Source organism: Rana temporaria, chromosome 11 (genome assembly GCF_905171775.1).
Source record: "Rana temporaria chromosome 11, aRanTem1.1, whole genome shotgun sequence".
In the NCBI taxonomy this organism is placed as follows: domain Eukaryota; kingdom Metazoa; phylum Chordata; class Amphibia; order Anura; family Ranidae; genus Rana; species Rana temporaria.
In genome coordinates this window covers 107,854,512-107,872,624 of record NC_053499.1, presented here as the reverse complement: position 1 = coordinate 107,872,624, position 18,113 = coordinate 107,854,512, and positions in this window count along the sequence as shown.

Genomic DNA, 18,113 nt, shown 5'->3' with positions numbered 1-18,113 from the left:
AGGGGGCAATATAACTATGTGTGCTGCCATTTCTGAGAATGGTGTGGCCACTCACATCCCCAGTCTTGGCCCATACAATACACAGAAGCTCCTCATCTTCTTGGACCACCTTCATTTGGATTTGATCCCTGAAAATGAGAAAGGTCTCATAGGGCCTCACCTACCACAAAATATAATTGTATGGGGCAATGTGAATTTTCACCATGGCCCGCTTATCAGGGCCTGGTTCACTGCTCATCCAAGGATGGATATGGTGTTCCTACCACCTTACTCTCCTTTCCTCAATACTATTGAGGAGTTTTTCTCCACTTGGAGGTGGAGAGTGTATGAGCATCGGGCTCAAGATCAGAGGTCCCTGATCCATACAATGGACGCTGCCTATCAGGATATTACAGGAGATCAGTGTAGGGGATGGTTGCAACATGCACGCTGTTTCTTCCCTCGTTGCATCGCAAGGGAGAATATACGATGTGATGTTGACGAAAATCTGTGGCCAGACAGACAGTAGCGTGTGGATGGGCAGGAGGGTGAGGACGGTGGACAGGAGAGGGAGGGTGAGGACGGTGCCCAGGAGAGGGAGGGTGAGGACGGTGCCCAGGAGAGGGAGGGTGAGGACGGTGGACAGGAGAGGGAGGGTGAGGACAGCGACCAGTGAAGAGATGTTACAGTAGTTGTAAAACTCCAGCTTTATTTACAGCATTGTAGGCTACATGTAATTTTCCTTGTTTCATGTTTGTGCATTTATATTTCCGTATATATTATGCTGTATACATTTTCTTTTTACTCTGAAGTATGGAAGTTACCGTATTTATCGCGGTATAACGCGCTCCCGCGTATACCGCGCACCCCTAAAGTTGCCCCGAATCTTTTTTTTTTACTTACAGTTTTGGTGTCTTGCGCGGTGTCCATCGGCGGCCTCGTCGGGTCCGGCGTCCGTCTGCGGCTTCGGGTGTCCTCTTCGTCAGGTCCGGTGTCCTTCTGCGGCTTCGGGTGTCCTCTTCGTCGGGTCCGGTGTCCTTCTGCGGCGTCCTCACGTCCTCCCCGCTCGTTTCCCGCGCCGAGTTTGAATACTGCGCCGACATATACCGAGCGCAGTACACTCTTGTATCGTCGGGCAGGCTCGGCAACTCTCGCGCTGACGTCCTGTATGCTCAGAACGTCAGCGCGAGAGGCGCCGAGACTGCCCAAAGATACACGAGTGTACTGCGCTCGGTATATGCCGGCGCAGTATTCAAACTTGTGGCGGGAAAGCGGGTATCGGCGTATACCGCGCACCCACGATTTTGCCCTGATTTTTAGGGCAAAATAGTGCGCGGTATACGCCAATAAATAGGGTACTTTGTGTGTGAATGATAATGGTTACAATACTGTAAAGTAATTTTTCCTTGGCAGTATGAGTGCAATGTGTGATGTCAAACCTTGGAGGCGACCCTTCCCCCAATTTTTTTTATTTTTTTTCAGTTTTATACACAATTGTATTCAGTTAGCTAGACAAAAACTGTACAGTAACCATTGTCAATGAAGGACTGGGCTAAGACTGAAAGGTGGACATGAGGGATATTTCAATGGTCCTCTGCCATAGAGAGAAAACATCTAAACATTTTGACTTGCAGTGCTTACACAATGCCAAAGGGATGAAGCATTTTGGGGGCACTGACTATTTGAATGAGAAAGAAATTTAGTTTTGACACATGAGTGAACTGTTTTGGGAAAGATATGAATTTTTGAAGGTGAACCATGGTGTTGTGCCGAACCATCCAGGTTATTTTGGAAAAAGTACCAAGAGAGCTGAGAACGTCCGGTCTGTATCAAGAAATGAGCCAAAGCAATTGAGAAAAATATTTGCCATTTTGAGGGCACTGACTCTTTATATGGGAAATGAATACGGTTTTGAAGCAAGAGTGAACAGTTTTGGGAGAGATATGAGCTTTTGCATGTGAGTTTTAGTGTTGTGCTGAACTGTAAGACTGTTTTGCCAAATGATCTTAGAGTTTTGAGAATGTCATTTCTGTTTCAAGAAATGAGCTAAAACAATAGAGAAAAACTGTAAATAAAGGCTTAAAATATGACCCTTCTAAGAAACTCAATAAATTCACCACTTTTATTGATGTCCAAAAATACACACGTATACTTCATTTCTAATCCTTACAATTCCTCCTCCACTTACCAAATTGGCGACACTGTGCACTCAGGTCTAGCCAATCCTTCGTTATTCAATCCCCCAGGCGCTATTGCTCTGTCGATAGCCGTGTTCCGAGAGCTGGTACTTGGGGATCTTGAACCCTTACCTAATAAAATAATTCAGGATAACCCTGATATTAAGACAGGGCTTAAAGGGTCACTAAAATAATTTTTTTTTTTTTAGCTAAATAGCTTCCTTTACCTTACTGCAGTCCTGGTTTCATGTCCTCATTATTTATTTTTGCTCTGATGTTGCTGTAATTCTGCTCTGTTCTGGACATTTCCTGGTTGTCCGTTTCCTTTGGACCACAGTACTGAGAGCTTCTAGTTTCGTTTTCAAACCCTCACTTCTCTATGGCTCTATACAGCACAGAGGCAGCATAACATGCAAAAACGAAACTGAAACTAAAGGTACATTATATGATTGTTTTTTTTTATCTATTTTTAATCGTTTTAAAAAGGAATCAGTTAACTATTATGTCTCTATACCCTGTAAACAGTAATTTAAGCAAAAAAAAAAATGTCCTTTACAACTCCTTTAACCACTTGCCTACTGTGCACATACACCCCTTTCCTGCCCAGACGAGATTTTAGCTTCCGGCACTGCGCCGCTTTAACTGACAATTGCGGTCGTGCGACATTACTCCCAAACAAAATTGGCATCTTTTTTTGCCCCGACAAATAGAGCTTTCTTTTGGTGGTATTTGATCGCCTGTGCGGTTTTTATTTTTTGGGCTATAAACAAAAAAAGTTTAGGCCGATACGTATTCTTCTACATATTTTTGGTAAAAAAAAAAAAAATTGCAATAACCTGGTTTGCGCAGAAGTTATATTGCCTACAAAATAGGGGACATGAAAAAATGTTTTCTTTTTTTTACTAGGAATGGCGGCGATCTGCGTTTTTCTTCGGGACTGCAACATTAAAGCGGACACATCGGACACTTTTGGGACCATTGACATTTATACAGTGAACAGTGCTATAAATATGCATTGATTACTGTATAAATGTGACTGGCAGGGAAGGGGTTAACCACTAGGGGGCGGGGAAGGGGTTAAATGTGTATCCTGGGTGTGTTCTAACTGTAGGGGGAGTGACTGGGGGAGATGACCGATCTGTGTCCCTATATACAAGGGACACAGATCGGTCTCCTCTCTCCCTGACAGGACTTGGAGCTCTGTGTTTACACACAGAGCTCCACATCCCTGCTCAGTTACTGGGCAATCGCGGGTGTTCGCTGTGTTCACAACGCCGGCGGCGCACGCGCACCCTATAGGTCATATGACGTCCTGTCGGAACAATAGAGCATTCCGCAAGTGTTTAAACTCCGATGTGAACTTAAAGATCTCACCATCCGCCCCGCTGATAAAGGGGGCGGTATTGTGATCTTGGATAAGAGTGCTTACTATGACGAAATGTCACGTATTCTTAGCGACACCAATACCTATCGTTTATTGATCAAGGATCCTACAAGGGACTATAAAAAGGCTCTTACACTTCTAGTCAATAAGGGATAGAACTTAACATTCTGAATAAGAAGGAAAAGGAATATCTTATACCTACCGTTCCGCGTATCCCGATCATGTATTACCTTCCAAAAGTACACAAGGATCCCATTTGCCCTCCAGGTCGCCCCATCATTAGTGGCATTAGCTCAATTACATCCCGTATAGGGAAATACAATGATTTTTATTTACAGCCATTAGTTAAAATGATACCTTCGTACCTCAGGGACACTAAAGCTACTTATGAGTCTGCTACAGCAGGTCGAACATACTGATAATTTGATACTAGTGACAGCTGATGTAACGGCACTTTATACCTGCATACCCCATGACCTTGGTCTTTCTGCAGTCCAACTATTTTTAGCGGACAGCGACTCTAGTCCTAGGCTACAACAACAGTTTATCATTGAGTTGTTGCTGTTCGCTACTAAGCATAATTATTTCTGGTTCAAAGGGTCCTTTTATTTGCAAGAAGAGGGCGTGGCCATGGGGGCAAAAGTTGCTCCCATGGCCATCCTCCTATGGCATGGTGATACTGCATCTTTGAGTGAGTTCATGACTACACTCAATAACAACAATAGAGGTATCGAATTAAAGTATGACGCCAGTACCACCTTAATTCATTTCTTGGACCTTGAAATTTCAATCCGAAACCAACAACTGGTCACGAAAACATTTTTCAAACCCACAGACAGGAACGGATATATTCCAGTAGATAGCTGTCATCATGCTTCCTGGTTAAAATCTGTTCCTCATGGCCAGTTCTTGAGATTATGGCGAAATTGTACTGATATTGAGGACTATAGGTACCAAGCCTCTGTCCTCAAATCTCGTTTTGAGGAGAAAGGCTATAATCCTGTAGATATAGAGGAGGAAATTGTAAAAGTGTCTCTATTGGATAGGAAGATCTTTTGCTATTCTGATCAGAAAGCAAAACCTAACGATAGACACAAATGGTCATTTATAACGTCTTTTTCAAGACAACATAAACAGATCAAAGATATCATCACTCGACAATGGAAGGTCCTCAAAAACGACAGATTTCTTGGTCCTGTTCTGCCTGATAGAGCTGGAGTCATCTACCGTGGTGTGCAACCTCTAAGTGGAGCCATTGCTCCCAATGTGGTTGACCCTCCAGTGAGACCTGTCTTTTTTGAGCACCTTAAAGGGTCACTAACGGAAAAAAATGTTTTTGCTGAAATGACTGTTTACAGGGTATAGAGACATAAAAGTTAACCGATTCCTTTTAAAAATTATTAAAAATAGATAAAAATCAATCATATAATGTGCCTGCAGTTTCACGTTCGTTTTTAAACTGGTTCCATGTTTCTGTGAAGTAGAGAGAGACACAGAACAAAAACAAACAAATCCAGGGCAGTGTTTTGTTTTTAAAATGAATCTAATTGGTTCTGAGGAGTTTTAGACACACAGCTTGGACCACAGTGAAAACCTGCCATGAGATTTTTCATAAGGAGCCAGACAAGCAGGAAGTGTGGAGATCAGAGCAGAATTACAGCTACTTCAAAGCAAAAAACGAACAATGAGGACATGAAACCAGGACTGCAGTAAGGTAAAGGAAGCTATTTAGCTAAAAAAATATTTTCCTTTAGTGATCCTTTAAGGCTTACCATCCCTGTAAAAGGTGCAACGTGTGTATTCATAATAGCTGCGGGAGATGCAAGTCTGTAAGCTTTGAATCCACGAGCACTTTTCGTTCATATCAAATGAAATGTTTTGTCACCTGTTCCACCCAATACATTGTTTACCTCATCACTTGCCTGTGCAAGAAGCAATACATTGGCCGCAATATTAGGACGTTTTCAATAAGAGTCAACGAACATATTGCAGCCATAAAGAAAGGAAAAAATAATCATAGTGTATCGAGGCACTACCTTAAATGTCATCAAAAAAATCCCCTTGGTTCAAAATTTCAGATCATTGATCGATTTTCGCCCCATTGGAGGGGCGAATCTAAAATCAGGGGAGTTTCTATCATCGAAACGTTCTGGATATATCAGCTAAACACGTATGTGCCCCATGGAATGAACATAGAGTGGGACGTGAATGCCTTCATTAATCAATCTTAGAAGTTTGCTTCACACCCACCCATTTGTCCATCCCTTAGGCCCCATGCACACGAGAAGCAAATGCAAACTCATCTAAACACAAGTTTTCAAACGCAAAAAACGGCGTTTAAAACGCCCATTTTTGCCGCGAATTTCGCGGCGTTTTACCGCGTTTGCGTTTATAAGCATTTGGTTAAGAAACATCATAAGACCCTCCCTAAGCTCAAAAAACAGTATTATTTAACCATTTCAGCTATTTTGTGAGACCAGAGCAGCTGAGAGAGCAGCAGTGTACGTGTATTTAGCGTGTCACTTGCCACGTCACCTGCCAAGTTGTGAATTGTCCACTTGCCACGTCATCTGCCACGTCACCTGCCACAAGTTGTGGATTGTCCACTGGCCACGTCACCTGCCACAAGTTGTGGATTGTCCACTTGCCATGTCACCTGGCCACAAGTTGTGGATTGTCCACTTGCCACGTCACCTGACCACGACACCTGCCACAAGTTGTGGATTGTCCTCTTGCCACGTCACCTGCCACAAGTGGATTATGCACTTGCCAAATTACCTGGCCACGTCACCTGCCACAAGTTGTGGATTGTCCACTGGCCACATTACCTGGCCACGTCACCTGCCACAAGTTGTGGATTGTCCACTTGCCATGTCACCTGGCCACGTCACCTGGCCACATCACCTGCCACGTCATCTGGCCACAAGTTGTGGATTGTCCACTGGCCACGTCACCTGCCAAGTTGTGAATTGTCCACTTGCCACGCCACCTGCCACAAGTTGTGGATTGTCCACTTCACCTGCCACAAGTCGTGGATTGTCCACTGGCCACGTCACCTGCCACATCAACTGGCCACATCACCTGCAAAGTTGTGAATTGTCCACTTGCCACGTCACCTGCCACAAGTTGTGGATTGTCCACGTCACCTGGCTATGTCACCTGCCACAAGTTGTGGATTGTCCACTGGCCACGCCACCTGCCACGTCAACTGGCCACGTCACCTGCCACAAGTTGTGGATTGTCCACTGGCCACGTCACCTGCCACATCACCTGGCCACGTCACCTACCACAAGTTGTGGATTGTCCACTTGCCATGTCACCTGGCCACGTCACCTGCCACAAGTTGTGGATTGTCCACTGGCCACGTCACCTGCCAAGTTGTGAATTGTCCACTTGCCACGTCACCTGGCCACACCACCTACCACAAGTTGTGGATTGTCCACGTCACCTGGCCACAAGTTGTGGATTGTCCACTGGCCACGCCACCTGCCACGTCAACTGGCCACGTCACCTGCCACAAGTTGTGGATTGTCCACTGGCCACGTCACCTACCACAAGTTGTGGATTGTCCACTGGCCACATCACATGCCACAAGTTGTGGATTGTCCACTTGCCACGTCACCTGCCACATCACCTGCCACAAGTTGTGGATTGTCCACATCACCTGCCACAAGTTTTGGATTGTCCACTGGCCACATCACCTGCCACAAGTTGTGGATTGTCCACTTGCCATGTCACCTGGCCACAATTTTGTTTATTGTCACCTGGCCACGTCACCTACCACAAGTTGTAGATTGTCCACTGGCCACGTCACCTGCCAAGTTGTGAATTGTCCACTTGCCACATCATCTGCCACAAGATGTGGATTGTCCACTGGCCACGTCACCTGCCACATCAACTGGCCTCATCACATGCCTCAAGTTGTGAATTGTCCACTTGCCACGTCACCTGCTTCAAGTTGTGAATTGTCCACTTGCCACGTCATCTGCCACAAGTTGTAGATTGTCCACTGGCCACGTCACCTGCCGCAAGTTGTGGATTGTCCACTTGCCATGTCACCTGCCACAAGTTGTGGATTGTCCACTGGCTACGTCACCTGCCACAAGTTGTGGATTGTCCACTGGCCACGTCACCTACCACAAGTTGTGGATTGTCCACTTGCCACGTCACCTGCCTCAAGTTGTGTATTGTCCACTTGCCACGTCATCTGCCATGTCACCTGGCCACCCCACCTGCCACAAGTTGTGGATTGTCCACTGGCCACGTCACCTGCCGCAAGTTGTGGATTGTCCACTTGCCATGTCACCTGCCACAAGTTGTGGATTGTCCACTGGCCACAAGTTGTGGATTGTCCACTGGCCACGTTACCTGCCACAAGTTGTGGATTGTCCACTTGCCATGTCACCTGGCCACGTCACTTACCACAAGTTGTGGATTGTCCACTGGCCACGTCACCTACCACAAGTTGTGGATTGTCCACTTGCCACGTCACCTGGCCATGTCACCTGCCACAAGTTGTGGATTGTCCACTGGCCACGTCACCTGCCACAAGTTGTGGATTGTCCACAATGCAATGCAAGCAATTACATTTTTATGTTTTTTTTATGGTTTTTCATCATTTTCCATCATTTTTGAGATTTCTAATGTAAAAAAATAGGTCACCTTTAAAAACGCCTATAAACGAAATCGCGGCAAAACGCCGGTACCGCGATTTGCGTCTAAAACGCAAAAGCTGAAAGCGTCTGAACCCAAAATTTTGGGTTTGGAAAAACGGCCCTAAACCCAACTGCTTTGAAACGCCAAAAAACGTGATTGTATGCATGGACACATAGGATAACATTAAATGTGTTCAGGGGCAGTTGAAAAAAATGCCCAAATGCCTCTGAACTCGAGTTTAGCAGCGTCTCGTGTGCATGGGGCCTTAGTTCTCGATCTCTCTATACCTACCTTTACTTCATTCACTTTTTATTATTACATATATAACATGTCTGTCATATATTGGGTATTCAATCGCTGGCCAGTGGGTTTCTCTGTTCGCCTTGCAAGGGATGACATATATATATGTGTGTGTACTCTGTTGGAAGCATTCTTTCATGTGTTGCTGCCACCTACTGGTGATTCTATTACTGTGTTATGTTACTATGTATGCATGACCTTTTGAGTGACAGATGGATTTATGTATTCTCCTCTGACTCGCTCTATCAGTATTGTAATTTTATAATTTGTCTTGATTCATTTTCATTGAGATACATAATACTGGCCAAATAGTATTAATGTGCCCATATGATCCATGCTCGTCCAATAGTGCTGCTCCCCCCCCCCCCCCCCGTCTGACGTATTCGGCATGTATTTTGCACTATGCAGAATGGAGTAGTTTCGGCTGCACACGCTGGCTCCGACGAACTCCGGGGCGTGTCGCTCTGTTGAGACATGAGCTCCCTTTGTGATGGACGTCCGCGGTGATGCGAGTGTGGCATCCACACTGAGGGTTCTGGTGTGATGGGCCGGATTTGATGATGCAATGACGCTGAGCGTCGATGGGCGGGCATTTCTGACGCAATGACGCTGAGCTCCTCGATACTACATCTGGATTGGTCATTTGCACACACACCTCCATGAATGGTTACCATGATACTGACGACATATCTGGCTTGACAAGCTGTGAGTGGCCACCCAGAATGAGGCTTGAGGTCATGTCAGGAAGTAAATGTCCTGGCAATTATACTACTATGTGAGTGGTCATTCTGAATGAGGCGCAAACTGACCCCACATCAAGAAGTGAATGTCCTGGCAATTATACTACTATGTGAGTGGCCATTCAGAATGAGGCACAAACTGACTCCACATGTCAGGATGTGAATGTCCTTACAATTATCAGTGTAACAGTATACAAGCGCAGAAGCAGCAGGCTGAGATATACCCCTGTAGAAGTCCTATAGGACGAAATGCATAGGGTTCTATGCTTGTTGCTTATTCTGCGCCTTTTTTTTTTATCAGTGATCACCATTGTAACCATCGCAGGATTTTTACAATTATTTTATCTTCTTTTTTTTTGCCTTTTGTACATTATTTTTTAATAAATATCCCTGTTTACTTTCTGACCTGCGCCATGTGGAGGCCTGTCTTTCTTGTTCCTTTTTATGCCATGCCGTAAATCCCCGGAGGAATATTTCCATTTCTGCCTTTTGCTGTTTACACCATCGAGCTGCTGGGAACCAGTGATCGTGTTTGGAGCTTCCTGATCTCTTGAATATATCGGTGAACAGATGGGAGGAACTTCCGGATTGTACCAGAGGTGCTAGAGATACCATTACTCTTACCTTTGCCTACTTGACCCATTCCTGAGGGGTTCTGGGTCCACGCCACATAGTAAGAGTACCCATCTTATACCTTTTTGGATTCATGTTTATATCTTTATTGGTTTCTACCATCAAGTTTACCAGTATTGTTCCATGTCCCACATCTCACCTTGTTTGCGAGGATCGTTCTTGATTAACATCGGCAACCATTTACATGGACTCTCTCCTGAACTGACTCATGACTATTTGTATTAATATTTTTTAGTATTTGACTATATTCACTGTCACTTGGTCTTATATGCATATATATCTGCTGCCGCATTTATACACCATTTTCCTTCACATATTTTGTGTACATTTGGTTGCACCATTTTTTGTACATGTTCACATCATGACCACACAGGTCTAGATTGATTCATTAGCGCAGCACAATTTTATATTTTACTTTTCTCACATATTTTCTGTATGTTGTGTGCTAGCAGCTGCCCATTTTCCCTTTAGCAGTGCGGTTTTCTCCCCTACTTTTTTCTCATTCACATCTAGCATAGTGGGAGCGAACATTTTGTCTCATTTTTCCTTTGACACACATAGGGCAGCCTGTAGATTTCAATTGGCTGCACTACATGTAGCTAATGGGATATTTTGGTATTTTTTATTGCGAGTTTTGCCCCTTGTTTTTTCACATGGCAAAAGGTTTGGTGTGCCGTTAACAAATAATGGTACTGAAAGCGCAACTAGTCATTTTAGGTGTATAAAGGTGGCAATACACTATACAATCTGATTGTACAATCTCCTTTAGATCTCCCATCAATTATGTAGTGCAAGGGCTTGCCTGATTGGATACAGTGTGATTGGCTATATCTATCCATGATGTGAAACATGTTAGCTTTTTTTTGTCCCCTATGTCCACTTTCTACGATTGATTGCAGTGTTGCATGAATTTTTGGATGTTATACAGCTTTGGATTTTATCCTTTGTTAATTTTGTTTCAATAAATCGCCTATCAGAGTGCGGCAGTCCAGGAACATTTAATTTTTTCCACGGATCAGCGCAGAGTCTGCACCTGTCAGTACTACAGGGCGGGAGCGCAGCATAGGTCGCAGGGCTTGGAGCGGTACTCTTTTCCAGTGATTGGCTAGATAGCTACCATAAAGGAAAAAAATAACTCAGTTATTGAGAAATGGAGAATTACCATGTACCTGTCTGCTGTTGTGCGAACGCTCTGGCTTCCAGAATAACCCCGTGGCAAAAACTGGGACTGCAATCCAGCCATCCCTGTCTGTAACAACCGCAAGCACTCCAATACCATGAATGCTATTTTCAGGTACCTAATGGTAACTTAGCCATCTTTTTTGCCTTTGTTTCCTTTAAAGTCAAGGATGGATATATATTTGTCATGATGTACCCTTTTGCCTTAGACTCAAGTATTCTGACTTGGCCTTGCACGGGTTAGCTGTCTGTTGTGGGCTCTGAAGGCTCCCAGATAAAAAAAAAAATCTGTCATGCCAGCTCGCAAGCCTATAATTAAAAATAAATAAATAAAGTTACCTAGTTGGAGTATTTTGATACCGGTCATACTTGACCACTAAAACCACATATTTTTCTTTATCTAGGCCAAACAAAACACCAGGATTAAACCCTATATAACCCCATTTAGTTTGTGTGCATGCTTGTCGAGTGTTGACTTATGTGAGTTGGACGTCACGTTTCTCAATTTCAACTTTTATTCTACTGTGTCTGCCATTTATCCCATCAGGGATTTATGGGCAAATATTTTTTTTTTGGGATTTCCCATGAATGCCAAGGTACTGTTTTTTTTATAGCTTTAAGCGATTCAGATATTTACCATTAAAAATGTTATACTTACAATTTTGGTGTTAAAACTATGTACTTACAAATTGTTTATATTTTAGATAACAAAAGTCTTTACGTGTTCCTGAAGAAGCCTAATTAGGTGAAACATGTAGAACAGCAAGTTTGTGACTTTCACGGAAAGAGTGCACTGTGTTGTATCTTTTTTTCTTACATCTTTCGATAACATGTGTATACATGAATAACAATTTACATTTTTAATGAAATACTCTTTATCTTGTAACGTTATGTTTAAGCACCCTTAAAATCCCATGCACTTCCCCTAATGGGGCTTTTTTACATATTTCTTCTGGGGACGTAGGCGCTGAGTCTTTCAAACAATATCAGTGTTTGCTCTATGTAACATTTAACAGAAAATCAGACTCTGTGGTCAGATCAGACAAAAATTTTCAAGCCTGCACATCATTTTTGTCCAACAAAAAATCATAATCAGCTGTCAAAAGCAGCATACCAACGATCAGAAAATCACCAGAACGTTCATCCGACAAAGTATATCTTCAGATTTTCTGACCGTGTGTACGGGCCTTTAGTCCACAGAGTTCAATATTGAATTGGCCCACCCTTTGCAGCTAAAACAGCTTTAACTCTTCTGGGAAGGCTGTCCACAAGGTTTAGCAGTGTTTCTGTGGGAATGTTTGACCATCCTGACAGAAGTGCATTTATGAGGTCAGGCACTTATACGGACAAGAACGCCTGGCTCACAGTCTATTCCAATCCATCCCATAGGTATTCTATCTGGTTGAGGCCAGGTTGTGTAAGGCAGTGTTTTTCAACTCCAGTCCTCAAGGCACACCAACAGGTCATGTTTTCAGGATTTCCTTTAGCTGAAACGACTGGTGATTACTAAGGCAGTGAAACTGATCAAATCACCTGTTCAAAATAATGGAAAGCCTGAAAACATGACCTGTTGGTGTGCCTTGAGGACTGGAGTTGAAAAACACTGGTGTAAGCCACTCAAGTTACTTAACCCCCAAACTCACTCATCCATATCTTTATAGACCCTGACTTATGCACTGGTGCGCAGTCATGTTGGAACAGGAAGGGGCCATACCCAAATTGCTCCCACAAAGTTGAGAGCATGAAATTATCCAAAATGTCTTGGTATGCCGACACCTTAAGAGTTCCCTTCACTCAAACTAAGGAGCCAAGCCCAACCCCTGAAAAACAACCCCATATGATTTAAAATAGTGCGCAAAGCATGGCTGAGATGCCATTAAAGTTCATGTAATAGCAGGCGTCACAATACTTTTGGTAATACAGGGTCTATCATACAGATGTCATGGGAAGGTTTTTTTTTTTTTTTACAAAATTTGACTTTCAAAAGTAGTAAATATTAGTGGTGCTTTAAGATGCACTTGGCCATAAACCAAAATAGAAAACAATATATAGATATTGCATTACAGTGCCTTGAAAAAGTATTCAAATCCCTTGACATTTTTTTTGTAGGTTTTCAGATGTGCCATACTCTTTACCATTTTCAGACGATGGATTGAACAGTGCTCCATTAATTGTTCAAAGCTTGATACAAAGCGTGTTCCTTAACCTTCATGATGCCGTTTGTTCACCAAGGGTCTCTAGCACACCTTTGGGGGCTTTACAGAACAGCCATATTCATACAGAGATTAAATGAAATTACACACAGGTTAACTCTATTTACGCGACTCCTGAAGGCAATTAGTTCCACTAGATTTTAGTTAGGGGTATCAGAGTAAAGGGGACCGAATACAACTACATCACACTTTTCAGATTTGTTAAAGACACTTGTCATTTTCTTTCCACTTGACAATTATGTGCCACTTTGTGTTGGTCTATCACAAAAAAATCCCAATAAAATTTACATTTTTGGTTACAACATGACAAATTTCAAGAGGTATGAATAATTTTTTAAAGGCACTGTATAATCAACTTTAGTTTTTGAATTGCTTGTTTAAAACGAAAAATGCATCCCATTATATGCATGTCCCCACCACTAGTCTGTTGTGGTGTACTGGCACCTCTGCAGTGAAAAAAAAAGCGCAAAAAAAAAGTACCCGTGTCTAGTCACGACCTATGACAATTGCTGCAAAAAAAATAGGATTTTTGTACTCACCGTAAAATCCATTTCTCTGAGTTCATGGACGGACACTGCAGCCTTTTGACCTTAGTGTTATGTACCTTCCTTCGAGGAGTTGGGCAGAAAAACATCACTTTAAGTGTTAACAACAACACTTTCCTCATTACAGCTCCTCCCAGGGGGCGTGGTCCCCCGGTATAACTCACTCAGCAGCTCCAGTTCGTAACAAGCAGTACAAACAAAGGAGGGGTTGGTGCTGTGTCCGTCCATGAACTCAGAGAAATGGATTTTACGGTGAGTACAAAAATCCTATTTTCTTTTCCGTTCATGGACAGACACAGCAGCCTTTGACCTTGGGGACGTCCCCAAGCAGTGTCAAAAATATTTTGAGGGGTGGGAAAACAACACCGCAAACCAAGCTACACCCCCCCAAACAAAACCTGCGTTACTCAACGGAGGAACCCCAACCTTAAACTGCCGCCTGTAACACCTTGCGGCCGAAGGAGACATCCGAAGATGCACTCACATCCACCTTGTAAAATTTTGAGGTGGGGTGGATTGACGACCAGGTCGCTGCCTTACACACCTGTAACACAGAGGCTTGATGACAGAAAGCCCAAGAGGCCCCGATCGAATGCGCCGTAACCTGAAAGGGAGGCGCCCGCCCCTTCAGGGCATAGGCTTAAAGCACAACCTGTCTGATCCACCTAGAAATGGTGTCCGACAAGACCGCCAGACCTTTTTTCGGACCAGTTACCGACACGAACAGCGAGTCCGACTTCCGAAGCGGCAGCAGATAAGTACACACGTAGGGCCCGAACCACATCCAGGGAATGTAAAGTGGCCTTCTTCAGCCGATGACACAAGGATGGTAACACAATGTCCTCATTAATGTGAAAAGTGGAAAAGACGGCTGCGCCGCAGCACCACCTTATCCTCATGGATAACCAAGTAAGGAGCCTTGCAGGACAATGCCACCAGTTCAGACACCCGTCTGATCTATGCAATTGCCACCAGAAAAAAAACCTTCTGGGACAGAGTCAACAAAGGGATCTTTCGAATGTCCTCAAAGGGAGCGTCTTGAAGCTCCGAGAGGACTAAATTCAAGTCCCGTGGAGGGGGCACAGGAGGGGCCACATGCCGGACCCCTGCACAAACGTACGCACCAAGGAGTGCGCTGCCAAGTAGACAGCTAGAGCCTGGTCCACTCCACGCTGTAAGAACAGCAGAATCCGGGACACCACGTATGTACGGGGGTGCCATCTCATCTCCTCACACATAGAGATGTAAGGCCTTCCACGTACGATGGTAAATCTTCCTTGAAGTAGACTTCTGTGCACGCAGCATGGTAGAAACCACCGAGCCTGATAGGCCCCGGTGCTTCAGCACCTGGCCGTTAAAGCCAGTGACGGTAAAGCAGGGTGGAAGATCAGACCCTGCAACAGAAGATCTTCTCTCAGGGGTAGACGCGAGGGGGCGTCTGCCACCAGACGCACCGCGTACCAGAAGCGGTGCAGGCAATCAGGATTGTTGGAATCCCTTTGGCTTCCACTCTGCGCAGCAGGCGGGGAAGAAGCTTATAACAATTTGTCCAGATATGGAACACAAGGAAACACTTTTGCGGTGCGGGCCGGCTTGCGGAACCCAAAAGGGACCGGCCCATCCGATGCCTCTGCCAAATCCTTAAGTTTCTGAGTATCACGCACCGCAGAAATAAGAGCTCCAACAAATCCTTATCATTCACTGACCCTGAAGCAGAGTCATCCTCACTGTCCGCGTGGGTTAAGCCTGCATCATCTGACATGACAGAACCAATAGCAGGGTATGATTTTGTGTCAGAGACATCCCCAGAAGCAGGCTCAGGGAGGGGGCGCTTTTTACCCCCCTTTTGGCCACTTGTCGCTTCAATGCTGGCGAGAAACGCCTTAAGGACAGCCGTCATTGCCCCAACAGATGCGGCAGGGGCACCAAGGGTTAACTCAGGCATTGCTGGGGAAGAAGCTCCTGGTTCAGGCTCCATGACGCCCCACCGCTGTGCCACCCTGGTACTGCAAAGCAGAACAACCCACCGGTCACCTCCTGGCTGCAGAAACAGACGGCAGGGCCCCCCCCCAGGGAACTCACCACCCCACCCGGTTGCAGTGAGAGCTGAAAACGCTGAAGTGCTGGCTGCACTGTGTCTGTCCCTCAGTGATGATTTGCGGGCTTTTGCAGCGCTATTTCAGGCACTAGAGGCCAAGACACTGTGACAAAGCCATAGAAACCGGTCATATGTGTGCCCTGGAACATGTAGTTCCCCGGCTGCCCCTGGAGCAATGGGGGCCCGTCGTGGACGACCCAGAGCTGAGCTGAGGGCCGGCACACGCTCGATGGCCGAACAGGGGGGGGGGGGGGGGATCACAAGAGTCAAGACCCAGCCTGTCACCCAGTCGGCAGTTGATAGAAGAATCTCAGGATTCAAAAAATGCAGGAACAAAAATAAAAACGAAAAAAATAAATAAAAAAAAATATTGCAAAAAAATTCCAGGAGTATAGGGACTCCAGAAGCCATGTCCTCTCCTGACATTCGTTAAAAAAAAAAACTGGAGCTGCTGAGGCAGAGTGTGGGTTATACCCGGGGGACCACGCCCCCTGTGAGGAGCTGTAATGGGGATAGTGTTGTTAACACTTAAAGTGATGTTTTTCTGCCTAAATCTCTTGGAAGGAAGGTGCATAACCCCAAGGTCAAAGGCTGCTGTCCATGAACGGACGAGAAATCACACATTTTCGGTGGCCATTCTTGGCAAGATTTTTTATTTTCCCCATCAGCAAAATGCCGATAACCCCATTTCCAGTGGTTGATAGTGGCGCATCCCTAGTAAATAAGCCTTAAATGTCTTGCGTCAATACCAATAAGGGGTTCACCTTTCATTTATGCAATTTAATTTGAAACCTTCCTTCAGTTTAGTTTGTATGTCAAAGTGGTATTAAACCCAAAACCAACATGTAATACATCACAACTTACCAATACTTACCGTATAAGTAGGTTGCTGCATTCATTTCCAGCTCCCCCCCCCCTCTGTTCTCATCTGATGATCTGGGAAGTAACACCTCCTGTATTAGAGTACATCCACTCTGGATGAATGAGACAAGGACAGCAGCAGTGTCAGTCTGGGGGGGAGTCGAGTGTTGTGTTAGGTGGTGTACTAGACAAATTGAAGCCACACCACCGTTTTTTGGGCTAGAGATTTCACATGAACAAATAAAAGTTGATCATTGTACATAGTTTGTGTCTACAGCAACAGGACAGCTTGGTGTGTGTGTGTGTGTGTGTGTGTGTGTGTGTGTGTGTGTGTGTGTGTGTGTGTGTGTGTATATATATATATATATATATATATATATATATATATATATATATATATATATATATAGAGATATATAGATATATATAGAGATATATAGTGTATATGTGTAATATAACACACACAAAATAAAATAAAAGGGTGTATATGTGCGTGGCATATTAGTATTAGCTCACTAATAATATATACCCAATGTGGGCAGTGTCTCTGGACAAATCCCAAGAATAGAAACATTTATACCACTAGAACTTTATAACCATGAGGTAAAAAGAATCAGGAGACAGATGTTGGACTCCGTGAAATCACTCACCAACAGAACTGGTGTACATGACAACAATGTAAGGCAAGTTTACACCATCTCGGATCATCTCCTGGATTAGATGGGGAGAGCAGACAAAAATGCCTAATTTTTTTAGCTGCCCAGAATTTAATAATGTGTTTTTTTGGCTGTTTATGCTCTAAACATAATGGTCCCTAAAACAAATTTGAAAAAATAAAAATAAAAGAACACCAATATGATACAGCAATGAAAACGTTTATTTTTTTCCCCTTTACCAAAAATACAAAAAGGCATGTTTTTATGGTCATGAACACATGCAGAAAAAAAATAAAAAAGTTCTAAATAAACATGCATCATGAAAACTAGGGGGAAGTGTTAAACTAATATTGATACTATTATTTTGAATCCTGTGCATTACAATATGTAGCACACGATACAGAAGAGACGCCATCAGCTTCTGCCTAGTTACACATACTTATTGCAACTCCACTTAGCATTTAAATCCAAAAGAAAAAAAAAATCATTTACTAAAAATATTGCCATTTAAAAAAATAGCAGTTATAAATGTTTTACAACAGTGCTACAAGCCTCTGGTCCTACCCAAAATCCATTCACATATGGACAAATCAAATACTGGTACCCAGAGCTTGCAAACATCGAGCAGAAAAGTAATTACACAAAATGCCATCTGCATTTTTAGCAAGAAAAAAAAAAAAATGTAGCAGGTG